This window comes from Oncorhynchus tshawytscha, unplaced genomic scaffold (genome assembly GCF_018296145.1).
Source record: "Oncorhynchus tshawytscha isolate Ot180627B unplaced genomic scaffold, Otsh_v2.0 Un_contig_7772_pilon_pilon, whole genome shotgun sequence".
NCBI lineage: Eukaryota > Metazoa > Chordata > Actinopteri > Salmoniformes > Salmonidae > Oncorhynchus > Oncorhynchus tshawytscha.
The window spans coordinates 1-14117 of record NW_024608303.1 but is presented as its reverse complement, the minus strand read 5'-3'; the positions used below and the strand labels follow the sequence as shown (position 1 = coordinate 14117).

Genomic DNA, 14117 nt, shown 5'->3' with positions numbered 1-14117 from the left:
ATGCTTGTGCTTCTAGTTCCGACAATGCAGTAATAACCAACGAGTAATCTAACTAACAATTCCAAAACTACTACCTTAAACACACAAGTGTAAAGGGATAAAGAATATGTACATAAAGATATATGAATGAGTGATGGTACAGAACGGTATAGGCAAGATGCAGTAGATGGTATAGAGTACAGTATATACATATGAGATGAGTAATGTAGGGTATGTAAACATTATATTAAGTGGCATTGTTTAAAGTGGCTAGTGATATATGTTTAAATACATTTCCATCAATTCCCATTATTAAAGTGGCTGGAGTTGAGTCAGTATGTTGGCAGCAGCCACTAATGTTAGTGGTGGCTGTTTAAAAGTCTGATGGCCTTGAGAGAGAAGCTGTTTTTCAGTCTCTCGGTCCCTGCTTTGATACACCTGTACTGACCTCGCCTTCTGGATGATAGCGGGGTGAACAGGCAGTGGCTCGGGTGGTTGTTGTCCTTGATGATCTTTATGGCCTTCCTGTGACATCGGGTGGTGTAGGTGTCCTGGAGGGCAGGTAGTTTGCCCCCGGTGATGTGTTGTGCAGACCTCAGTACCCTCTGGAGAGCCTTACGGTTGTGGATGGAGCAGTTGCCGTACCAGGCGGTGATACAGCCCGACAGGATGCTCTCGATTGTGCATCTGTAGAAGTTTGTGAGTGCTTTTGGTGACAAGCCGAATTTCTTCAGCCTCCTGAGGTTGAAGAGGAGCTGCTGCGCCTTCTTCACAACGCTGTCTGTGTGGGTGGACCAATTCAGTTTGTCCGTGATGTGTACGCTGAGGAACTTAAAACTTACTACCCTCTCCACTACTGTCCCGTCAATGTGGATAGGGGGGTGCTCCCTCTGCTGTTTCCTGAAGTCCACAATCATCTCCTTTGTTTTGTTGACGTTGAGTGTGAGGTTATTTTCCTGACACCACAGTCCGAGGGCCCTCACCTCCTCCCTGTAGGCCGTCTCGTCGTTGTTGGTAATCAAGCCTACCACTGTCGTGTCATCTGCAAACTTGATGATTGAGTTAGAGGCGTGCATTGCCACACAGTCGTGGGTGAACAGGGAGTACAGGAGAGGGCTCAGAACGCACCCTTGTGGGGCCCCAGTGTTGAGGATCAGCGGGGTGGAGATGTTGTTACCTACCCTCACCACCTGGGGGCAGCCCGTCAGGAAGTCCAGTACCCAGTTGCACATGGCGGGGTCGAGACCCAGGGTCTCGAGCTTGATGACGAGTTTGGAGGGTACTATGGCTGAGAAGTAGCTACCTAGTACTACTGTCTGGTAATGACTGGGAAGTAGTTACCTAGTACTACTGTCTGATAATGGCTGGGAAATAGTACTAGGTAGCAACTTCCCAGTCATTACCAGACAGTAGTACTAGGTAGCTACTTCCCAGCCAGACAGTAGTACTAGGTAGCTATTTCCTATTACCAGACAGTAGTACTTGGTAGCCACTTAAACTCTTGTGGTGGATCAATGTATGGTAGATCAATGTATGGTAGCTCAATGTATGGTAGATCAACGTACGGTATATCAATGTATGTTAGCTCAATGTATGGTAGATCAATGTATGCTAGACCAATGTGTAGTAGATCAATGTATGGTAGATCAATGTATGGTAGATCAATGTATGGTATATCAATGTATGGTTGATCAATGTATAGTAGATCAATGGATGGTAGATCAATGGATGGTACATCAATGGATGGTAGATCAATGGATGGGAGATCAATGGATGGTAGATCAATGGATGGTAGATCAATGGAGGGTAGATCAATGGATGGTAGATCAATGTATAGTAGATCAATGTATGGTAGATCAATGTATGGTAGATCAATGTATGGTAGATCAATGGATGGTAGATCAATGTATGGTAGATCAATGTATAGTAGATCAATGTATGGTAGATCAATGTATGGTAGATCAATGTATGGTAGATCAATGTATGGTAGATCAATGTATGGTAGATCAATGTATGGTAGATCAATGCATGGTAGATCAATGTATGGTAGATCAATGTATGGTAGATCAATGCATGGTAGATCAATGTATGGTAGATCAATGTATGGTAGATCAATGTATGGTAGATCAATGCATGGTAGATCAATGTATGGTAGATCAATGTATGGTATATCAATGTATGGTAGATCAATGTATGGTAGATCAATGTATGGTAGATCAATGCATGGTAGATCAATGTATGGTAGATCAATGTATGGTAGATCAATGCATGGTAGATCAATGCATGGTAGATCAATGTATGGTAGATCAATGTATGGTAGATCAATGTACGGTAGATCAATGTACGGTAGATCAATGTACGGTAGATCAATGTATGGTTGTTGAGTAGTAAGAAATGGATGAAACAAAACACAGCTCAATCAGAACCCTCTAACCTATAGCAGAGCGCTTTGACACACCCACTTCATCCCTTTGGACACACCCACTACATTCCTTTGGACACACTCACTACTTTCCTTTGGACACACCCACTGCATTCCTTTGGACACACCCACTCCTTTCCTTTGGACACACCCACTCCTTTCCTTTGGACACACCCACTCCTTTCCTTTGGACACACCCACTTTTCCTTTGGACACACAATAAATCCCTTTATTATCAGGGTGGGGAGGTGGCTGAGCTGAAGCATAAAGTACATTTGTTCTTTTGTACAGGATCCATTTTGAGACGACAGAGCAGAAAACACTACATGGACAGACCTGAAAAATAAAGTAAGTATTTCTGAACAATAATCTATTCTAATGCACAGAATAAGAGAATGAATACCTGGAATGAGATATTACTAGTTAGTAGAACTGCTACTTGAGCTGAGTTGCTGACAGACAGCAGTTTTCAAAGTGTAAACTAATCAGTAGACCTACATGTTATCAGTAACACGTCTGGTAAAGATGGTGGAGGAGCTTTTCAATGATATGGTTTTATGTTTATCTCAGGGTTTCTCCATCCTTTTGTTCTTACCAGCACTTACACACCTGATTCAACTAATCATCACATATTTTAAGACAGTTTAATATTTGAGGCATACAAATGAACATTCTCAAATTAAAACCTTTTGGGTTTGTAGGCCTGTTAACAATTATTAAAGGCCTACAGTAACTCACATTTGGAGGAGAAAAAAAACACAGCTAAACTTGGTTTCGAGTAAATTATATGTTTATCAAAAATAATGTAAGAGAGATGTCTTGAAGAAACGCGTCTGGGATTAGAACTCTGTGTCTCTGCTGACAGTGGGAGGTTTGTTTTGCATGGCCCGGTGCTACAGGTGGGTGGACATATATTTTATGGACCAATGGAATGGTCTAAAATGCTTAAACTCTGCTCCCCCGGGGAGCCGGGCAACGCACAACTAATTCACCCAGTGACCGTTACTTTGTTTCCTGATATGAAATGGAAAGTAACTTTGTAGCCGACGCAGTTCCAGAATGTCTGTTGAAACTGTGTCTCATATGGAACGTTAGAACAGTGGTGGAAACAGAACTCAGTTCCAGAATGTCTGTTGAAACTGTGTCTCATATGGAACGTTAGAACAGTGGTGGAAACAGAACTCAGTTCCAGAATGTCTGTTGAAACTGTGTCTCATATGGAACGTTAGAACAGTGGTGGAAACAGAATGCAGTTCCAGAATGTCTGTTGAAACTGTGTCTCATATGGAACGTTAGAACAGTGGTGGAAACAGAACTCAGTTCCAGAATGTCTGTTGAAACTGTGTCTCATATGGAACGTTAGAACAGTGGTGGAAACAGAACTCAGTTCCAGAATGTCTGTTGAAACTGTGTCTCATATGGAACGTTAGAACAGTGGTGGAAACAGAACTCAGTTCCAGAATGTCTGTTGAAACTGTGTCTCATATGGAACGTTAGAACAGTGGTGGAAACAGAACTCAGTTCCAGAATGTCTGTTGAAACTGTGTCTCATATGGAACGTTAGAACAGTGGTGGAAACAGAACTCAGTTCCAGAATGTCTGTTGAAACTGTGTCTCATATGGAACGTTAGAACAGTGGTGGAAACAGAACTCAGTTCCAGAATGTCTGTTGAAACTGTGTCTCATATGGAACGTTAGAACAGTGGTGGAAACAGAACTCAGTTCCAGAATGTCTGTTGAAACTGTGTCTCATATGGAACGTTAGAACAGTGGTGGAAACAGAACTCAGTTCTCAAACTGGAGTAAAAGTAAAGATTCCTTAATAGAAAATGACTCAAGTAAAAGTGAAAGTCACACAGTAAAATACTACTTCAGGAAAAGTCTAAAGGTTTTTGTTTTAAATATAATTAAGTATCAAAAGTAAATGTAATTGCTAAAATATACTTAATCATCAAAAGTAAAAGTAAAGTAGTAATAATTTAATTTTAATAATTTAAAATTCCTTACATTAAGAAAACCAGGCAGCACAATTTCCTTGTTATTTTAATTTATGGATAGCCAGGGTCACATTCCAACACTCAGACATAATTTACAGATAGCCAGGGTCACACTCCAACACTCAGACATCATTTAAAAACAAAGCATTTGTGTTTAGTGAGTCTGCCAGATCAGAGGCAGTAGGGATGATCAGGGTTGTTCTCTGTTTAGTGAGTCCTCCAGATCAGAGGCAGTAGGGATGACCAGGGATGTTCTCTGTTTAGTGAGTCTGCCAGATCAGAGGCAGTAGGGATTACCAGGGATGTTCTCTGTTTCGTGAGTCCCCCAGAGTCCACCAGATCAGAGGCAGTAGGGATGATCAGGGATGTTCTCTTGATAAGTGTGTGAATTAGACCAATTTCTGTCCTGCTAAGCATTCTAAATGTGTACAGGGAAAATGTACGGAGTAAAAAGTACATCATTTTCTTTATAATTGTGGTGAGGTAAAAGCAAAAGTTGTTAAAAATATAAATAGTAAAGTAAAGGACAGATTCCCCCAAAACTACTGAAGCATTAGGGAGGTCAGGCACTGATGTTGGGTGATTGGGCCTGGCTCGCAATCGGCGTTCCAATTCATCCCAAAGGAGTTCGTTGGGGTTGAGGTCAGGGCTCTGTACAGGCCAGTCAAGTTTTTCCACACCGATCTCGACAAGCCATTTCTGTATGGACCTCGCTTTTGTGCACGGGGACATGCTGAAACAGGAAAGGGTCTTCCCCAAACTGTTGCCACAAAGTTGGAACACTAGAATCGTCTAGAATGTTATTTTATGCTGTAGCTTTAAGATTTATCTTCACTAGAACTAGGGGGCCCAAACGATGAAAAACAGCCCCAGACCATCATTCCTCTAAATTTTAGGATTCGGGCAGGTAGTGTTTTCCTGCCATCTTCCACTGCTTCACAGTCCAATGATGGCTTTACACCACTCAAGCCGATGCTGCTCTGGTGATCTTGTATGCGGCTGCTCAGCCATGGAAACTGATTTCATGAAGCTTCAGACGAACAGTTATTTTGCTGACGTTGCAGTTTGGAACTCGGTATTGAGTGTTGCAACCGAGGACCATTTTTATGCGCTTCCGCACTTGGCGGGCCCTTTCTGCGAGCTTGAGTGGCCTACCACTTCACTGTTGAGCCGTTGTTGCTCCTAGATGTTTCCACTTCACAATAACAGCCCTTACAGTTGACCTACAGTTGACCGGAGCAGCTCTAGCAGGAATTTGAAGAACTGACTTTGTTGGAAAGGTGGCATCCTATGACGGTGCCACATTGAAAGTCACTGAGCCCTTCAGTACTGGTCATTCTACTGACAATGTTTGCCTATGAAGATTGCATGGCTGACTGCTCGATTTTATACACCTGTCAGCAACGGGTGTGGCTGAAATAGCCGAATCTACTAATTTGAAGGGGTGTCCACATACTTTTGTATATATAGTGTAGATGCTCTGTCCTGCTGCTGGTAGGACTATAACATTATGTGAACTGACCTGAACAGGTTTAGGCTGGTTGTCTATGATATGTAGATTAGCTATAGACCTTGATCAGCACATCACTAACAAACTGCTATTATACATTATAACCTAGTCTACTTTACATAATATAACATCTACATATCACTAACAACCCACTACTATACATTATAACCTAGTCTACTTTACATAATATAACATATCACTAACAACCCACTACTATACATTATAACCTAGTCTACTTTACATAATATAACATATCACTAACAACCCACTACTATACATTATAACCTAGTCTACTTTACATAATATAACATATCACTAACAACCCACTACTATACATTATAACCTAGTCTACTTTACATAATATAACATATCACTAACAACCCACTACTATACATTATAACCTAGTCTACTTTACATAATATAACATATCACTAACAACCCACTACTATACATTATAACCTAGTCTACTTTACATAATATAACATCTACATATCACTAACAACCCACTACTATACATTATAACCTAGTCTACTTTACATAATATAACATATCACTAACAACCCACTACTATACATTATAACCTAGTCTACTTTACATAATATAACATCTACATATCACTAACAACCCACTACTATACATTATACCCTAGTCTACTTTACATAATATAACATCTACATATCACTAACAACCCACTACTATACATTATAACCTAGTCTACTTTACATAATATAACATATCTTACTTGTTGCAAATAAACCTTTCTGAATGGATCAATGATTTCCTCCTCAGATCATTCATTTCTGTTTTAGCCCTTCTGTCTACATTCTCAGATACATTTAGAAAAGAACAGATTGAAAGACAATAAATAGCCACTTTTAATGAATACAAATAATTGTGAGACATGGCCTTGTGTTGCTGTACTGTCTATAACTACCTTAAAACACACAGTGACTTATTACTATTATTGACAGTTACCATGGAGATGAAATGTCACAACTACATGTTCATGTGATGCATTAAATCACCTGACTGTTTCTATGTCTGTTAGTAAATGTTTTATTTCTCAAAGAGATAATGAATAAATGAGAACAATTGACAGTCAAGAATTAGTTTTCACTGTGTTAACCACAACCAACCTGTTGGATCTCTGTTTAGTTGTCACTGTGTTAACCACAACCAACATGTTGGATCTCTGTTTAGTTGTCACTGTGTAACCACAACCAACATGTTGGATCTCTGTTTAGGGGTCAGTGCTCTAAAATTAGTATCTCTGGAGAGAGAGGAGGGGGGCCCTGCCTCTAAAATGAGTCTCTCTGGAGAGAGAGGGGAGGGGGCCCTGCCTCTAAAATGAGTCTCTCTGGGGGACATGACACCACATCTAAGAGGTAAGATGACAATTTTATGAAGAATTTATTATGTTTATTTCCAAAATAAATAGCTATCTTAAGATGAATGCACTTACTGTAAATCACTCTTATAAGAGATTATCTAATAAATTATAACAATTTCTCAAATCCTGGGTCTGTTGAACATGCTGGATACTGCAGGGGTTCTCAAAATGGGGTCTGTTGAGGTGAAGGGGACTGCAGGGGTTCTCTGGGGAGGAGATGAAGGGGTTCTCAAAAATGGGTCTGTGGAGGTACTGCAGGGTTCTCAATCCGGGGTCTGTGGAGGTACTGCAGGGGTTCTCAATCCGGGGTCTGTGGAGGTACTGCAGGGGTTCTCAATCCGGGGTCTGTGGAGGTACTGCAGGGGTTCTCAATCCGGGGTCTGTGGAGGTACTGCAGGGGTTCTCAATCCGGGGTCTGTGGAGGTACTGCAGGGGTTTCACGGCACCCTGACTGTACTCGTTGCAATGTACAACTCTTCACACCCGTTTAACAACTCTAAATATCTTTGGCATAGTAGGCATGAAGTCCCTTGCCAATAATGTTGCCTACACGTTGGAACAATGTTCATTTTCATCAAACACATATTACGCCCTAGATGCCTTCAAATGCCCAATTTATATCCATGCACAGTTTAGGATTATTATTTAACAACATGATGTTGTGCTCCAAAGGGAGAACTTGAAATAACATGATGTAGATAATTAAATAATCAGAAGAAAAACGTGTTTATTATTATACATTCTTAGAACAGAAGGTTCCTTATAGAACCAAAAAGGCTTCTATCACTTCATTAATATATGGAATCACTGAAAATTATATTTTTTGGGTTCAGTGAAGAAGAACCTCTAGAGTTCTGATCAACAAAGGTGAATGTTTTGAGGATGTGAACCTCCAGTGGTCAGATCAATTCCACCTGTTTTTTCCAGCACCCGGCCCGGGATTCGAACCAGCCACTTTTCGGTCACAGTTCCAACTCCAGCCTGAGTTTCTCTTCAAAAATAAGCATGAGTTAATCTGCCAAAATGAAGACAAAATGCTATGCAGTTATACATGGTATCACTTGTTATACATAATTATTATACATAAATCATTGCCAAAAGAACAAGACATACTGTTGCATGTAGGTCTATATTATTTATGGATTGATCATATAGAAATATAAAAACATTATTACAAACTACTACAAAGCAATTACATGTGGCGCAGGAACCACTGACTCACTGCATTATTTTATAGTATTATCAAGACACCTGCTGTTAACTCTTAACTACTTAGGACAGCTCACCAGGTGTCCTAAATATCTGCTGACTAGGTTGGACTAGAGACTTCATGCATAGCTTTAATTTATACCCATAAGTGTAAACTGTCTTTATTCTCAGCACTTATACGACCAATTTTCTACTCTGAGACACTTTGTGGATATGGACCCAGATCTCAACATATTGTTATAAAAAACAGAATGTTTGTTTTACATAATAATAAAAAATGAATATTACTAATGTAACCCACTGTAAAGACTGGGTTCAGTTGATTGTGTTGCACTGATCATGTCCGTGTTCTGGAACTGTCCGCGTCCCCGTACAGAACTGTCCGCGTCCCCGTACAGAACTGTCCGCGTCCCCGTACAGAACTGTCCGCGTCCCCGTACAGAACTGTCCGCGTCCCCGTACAGAACTGTCCGCGTCCCCGTACAGAACTGTCCGCGTCCCCGTCCCCTGTCCTCGGTGTGAACTGTCCCCCCGCGAACTGTCCCGCGCAGAACTGTCCGCGTCCCCGTATCAGAACTGTCCGGGGAACTGTCCGCGTCCCCGTACAGAACTGTCCGCGTCCCCGTTACAGAACTGTCCGCGTCCACGTTCGGTGTGGCGCCAAGCCGGTTACGCACAGAGTGGACTGAGGTGATCTTGGGGAATAACAACAGAGTTTGTTACAGTGTTGAGACACCGAAGTTTATTGTTCAATTTGCTTTTTTCTTTACGGTCAGGGACAGTATGAGTGTAGCCAGATCCTTTTCACTCTCTATCCTTGTTTCATTTTGTGGTTCACCGGATTCGTCATTTCCATCGAGACGAGGGAAATACGAACGACCTGCTAGCTAGTCGGTACAGCTCGGTAAGCTAGCTAGCTATACCAGCAGCATCCTAGTTAACTTAGCTAACAATACATAATTCTCTCGTTGACGGATGCTGGCTACCTCTGACCAGTTCTCCTCTCTTAACTAGATGGACGGTAACTTTAGTGTTTAACCCCTCTGTGTCCAAGGACCAAACACGAATATTATTTTCAGGGCGTGGCACTGGAGCTCAGAACCTCAAAATACATTTTTCCAATCCATGTTAAATCAAATATTGTGAGTAAACAACTTCGAGAGCCCTCTCTGGGCTCCAAAATGCTGGCTTTCCCGGTTATTTCTGACGCAGATCACACTCTCTCCTCAGGGCTCCCCCGGTAAATAATCATCAACAGTATACATTCATTAGGCAGACTGGTTTATAGAAGCACGGTAACTGCCATCTCCTCATTGGTTTATAGAAGCAGGTACCCACATGCCATCTCCTCATTGGTTTATAGAAGCAGGTACCCACGTGCCATCTCCTCATTGGTTTATAGAAGCAGGTACCCACGTGTATCTAATCAAAAAACTAACTTAACATGACCTCAACCTCAGTTATTGAAAGTTTCTGAAAATAATCTTTTGCTGATATGTTTCATCTGAGTAAACAACCTGTAGTGTAGTCTTCCAGCCAATCACCAAATTACATCAGTTCAAAGATGAAAAAGCCTGGAAGGAGGAGAGATGACTAGAAATTATTCGGTTGTCAGTTTTATATGTGGATTAATTGTCGGCATAGAGGACCTTGTGCATTTCAGGTAAAATATCAACTCAATGTTTATATCCCAGGACAAAATACATTTATGCACGATAGCGCATGATAGCGCCAGTTGCGGTTTGGGTTCCGTGTAAGACAACAACATAGCATGGCAGCAACACATGACAACAACATGGTAGCATCACAACATGGTAGCAATACAACATGGTAGCAGAACAAAACATGGTACAAACATTATTGGGCACAGACAACAGCACAAAGGTCAAGAAGGTAGAGACAACAATACATCACGAGTTCATTTACAGTGTCTGAACATCCATGTTTATCCAGTTTTGAGGTTTTTTTGTTTTCCAGTCATCTGAGCTGACAGTGAACTGAGACAACAAGTAAGGGATGTTTGTCACTCTTCCATATCCTTTCAACAGCAGAAACTGGCAGACCAAGGTATGTTCAGGGTATGTGGAGTCCAGCAGAAGGGACTGCAACAAGGTCAACCTATATCTCAGAGAAACTGGACCAGAGTGAGGTAACCTGTGAAGAAAGGTAAGGTTTTCATAAAGCAGAAACTGAGCATCAAGTTAAAGTGTTTGTCTGAACAGCAGCATTCATTTCCTTTACTCAGACCAGCAGAAACTGGACCATTTAGCACTTACAAGGTAATGCTGCTGGTTTAACAGGTCAGAATGTTGCATATCCTTAGTCAGACCAGTAAAACTGCTGCATTCATTTCATTCAGACATTCCTCAGTAAAGGACCAGCAGCACAACAAGGTAACACGTCTGGTGAACAGGTCAGAGTTCATATCCTCAGTCAGACCAGCAGAAACTGGACATTCAAGGTAACACGCATTGAACAGGTCTAATCCCTATCCTCAGTCAGACCAGTGGACCAGCAGCACAACAAGGTAACACGTCTGGTGAACAGGTCATTCATTCCTCAGTCAGACCAGCAGAAACTGGACCAGCAGCACAACAAGGTAACACGTCTGGTGAACAGGTCAGAGTTCATATCCTCATTCAGACCAGCAGAAACTGGACCAGCATTCACAACAAGGTAACACGTCTGGTGAACAGGTCAGAGTTCATATCCTCAGTCAGACCAGCAGAAACTGGACCAGCAGCACAACAAGGTAACACGTCCTGGTGAACAGGTCAGAGTTCATATCCTCAGTCAGACCAGCAGAAACTGGACCAGCAGCACAACAAGGTAACACGTCTGGTGAACAGGTCAGAGTTCATATCCTCAGTCAGACCAGCAGAAACTGGACCAGCAGCAAACAAGGTAACACGTCTGGTGAACAGGTCAGAGTCTATATCCTCAGTCAGACCAGCAGAAACTGGACCAGCAGCACAACAAGGTAACACGTTGGTGAACAGGTCAGAGTTCATATCCTCAGTCAGACCAGCAGAAACTCATTGGTTAGCAGCACAACAAGGTAGCACGTCTGGTGAACAGGTCAGGTTCATATCCTCAGTCAGACCAGCAGAAACTGGACAGCAGCACAACAAGGTAACACGTCTGGTGAACAGGTCAGAACTTCATATCCTCAGTCAGACCAGCAGAAACTGGACCAGCAGCACAACAAGGTAACACGCTTTGGAATGAAACAGGTCAGAGTTCCCCATCCTGAGCTCAGAGAAGACCAGCAGCACAACATGGTAACTGTTTGGTCAGAGTCTCTATCCTGTGACCAGCAGAAACTGAAGCAGCCAACAAGGTAACAGGAGAACAGGTCAGAGTTCCCATCTGTGTCAGACCAGCAGGACCAGCAGCACAGGTAACACGTCTGGTGACTGGGTCAGAGTCATCCAGTCAGACCTAACAGAGACAACAAGGGACACGTTTCTGGTGAACAGGTCAGAGTTCATATCCTGGTCAGTCAGAAAGCAGAAACTGTCTCAGTCATTTCACAACAATTTTCCCATTTATTGTTGTTGTTTTCAGGTCAGAGGCTAATCCTTTTGTCCAGCACAACAAGGTTGCATAGTCCCTAAAACAGCAGAAACTGGACACAGCATTCACAACAAGGTAACACGTCTGGTGAACAGGTGTTCATATCCTCAGGACCAGCATTGAAACTGGTGTTGCAGCAGCACAACAAGGTAACACGTCTGGTGAACAGGTCAGAGTTCATATCCTCAGTCAGACCAGCAGAAACTGGACCAGCAGCACAACAAGGTAACACGTCTGGTGAACAGGTCAGAGTTCATATCCTCAGTCAGACCAGCAGAAACTGGACCAGCAGCACAACAAGGTAACACGTCTGGTGAACAGGTCAGAGTTCATATCCTCAGTCAGACCAGCAGAAACTGGACCAGCAGCACAACAAGGTAACACGTCTGGTGAACAGGTCAGAGTTCATATCCTCAGTCAGACCAGCAGAAACTGGACCAGCAGCACAACAAGGTAACACGTCTGGTGAACAGGTCAGAGTTCATATCCTCAGTCTGGAGCAGCACAACAAGGTAACAGAAACTGGACCAGCTGGAGCAGCACAACAAGGTAACACGTCTGGTGAACAGGTCAGAGTTCATATCCTCAGTCAGACCAGCAGAAACTGGACCAGCAGCACAACAAGGTAACACGTCTGGTGAACAGGTCAGAGTTCATATCCTCAGTCAGACCAGCAGAAACTGGACCAGCAGCACAACAAGGTAACACGTCTGGTGAACAGGTCAGAGTTCATATCCTCAGTCAGACCAGCAGAAACTGGACCAGCAGCACAACAAGGTAACACGTCTGGTGAACAGGTCAGAGTTCATATCCTCAGTCAGACCAGCAGAAACTGGACCAGCAGCACAACAAGGTAACACGTCTGGTGAACAGGTCAGAGTTCATATCCTCAGTCAGACCAGCAGAAACTGGACCAGCAGCACAACAAGGTAACACGTCTGGTGAACAGGTCAGAGTTCATATCCTCAGTCAGACCAGCAGAAACTGGACCAGCAGCACAACAAGGTAACACGTCTGGTGAACAGGTCAGAGTTCATATCCTCAGTCAGACCAGTAGAAACTGAAACTGGATCAGCAGCACAACAAGGTAACACGTCTGGTGAACAGGTCAGAGTTCATATCCTCAGTCAGACCAGCAGAAACTGGACCAGCAGCACAACAAGGTAACACGTCTGGTGAACAGGTCAGAGTTCATATCCTCAGTCAGACCAGCAGAAACTGGACCAGCAGCACAACAAGGTAACACGTTCTGGTGAACAGGTCAGAGTTCATATCCTCAGTCAGACCAGCAGAAACTGGACCAGCAGCACAACAAGGTAACACGTCTGGTGAACAGGTCAGAGTTCATATCCTCAGTCAGACCAGCAGAAACTGGACCAGCAGCACAACAAGGTAACACGTCTGGTGAACAGGTCAGAGTTCATATCCTCAGTCAGACCAGCAGAAACTGGACCAGCAGCACAACAAGGTAACACGTCTGGTGAACAGGTCAGAGTTCATATCCTCAGTCAGACCAGCAGAAACTGGACCAGCAGCACAACAAGGTAACACGTCTGGTGAACAGGTCAGAGTTCATATCCTCAGTCAGACCAGCAGAAACTGGACCAGCAGCACAACAAGGTAACACGTCTGGTGAACAGGTCAGAGTTCATATCCTCAGTCAGACCAGCAGAAACTGGACCAGCAGCACAACAAGGTAACACGTCTGGTGAACAGGTCAGAGTTCATATCCTCAGTCAGACCAGTAGAAACTGGACCAGCAGCACAACAAGGTAACACGTCTGGTGAACAGGTCAGAGTTCATATCCTCAGTCAGACCAGCAGAAACTGGACCAGCAGCACAACAAGGTAACACGTCTGGTGAACAGGTCAGAGTTCATATCCTCAGTCAGACCAGTAGAAACTGGATCAGCAGCACAACAAGGTAACACGTCTGGTGAACAGGTCAGAGTTCATATCCTCAGTCAGACCAGTAGAAACTGGATCAGCAGCACAACAAGGTAACACGTCTGGTGAACAGGTCAGAGTTCATAT

At 43.0% G+C, this 14117-nt stretch overlaps 2 long non-coding RNA genes across 4 annotated transcripts; both read left to right on the top strand.

The window, feature by feature from the left end:
* The first annotated feature begins 2635 nt into the window (after positions 1-2635).
* LOC121843433 lies at positions 2636-7380 on the top strand. Its single transcript, XR_006081554.1, has 2 exons — positions 2636-2749; positions 7153-7380. It is a non-coding gene; the product is annotated as an uncharacterized LOC121843433 (long non-coding RNA).
* A 3683-nt stretch (positions 7381-11063) lies between these two features.
* Positions 11064-13142, top strand: LOC121843432. Of its 3 annotated transcripts, none has more exons than XR_006081553.1 (3): positions 11064-11106; positions 12233-12536; positions 12633-13142. It is a non-coding gene; the product is annotated as an uncharacterized LOC121843432 (long non-coding RNA). The 3 variants fall into 3 exon arrangements; XR_006081551.1 differs by lacking the exon at positions 11064-11106 and adding an exon at positions 11679-11716; XR_006081552.1 differs by lacking the exon at positions 11064-11106 and adding an exon at positions 11679-11716 and having other exon boundaries at positions 12233-12556; positions 12653-13142.
* The last annotated feature ends 975 nt before the right edge of the window (positions 13143-14117 follow it).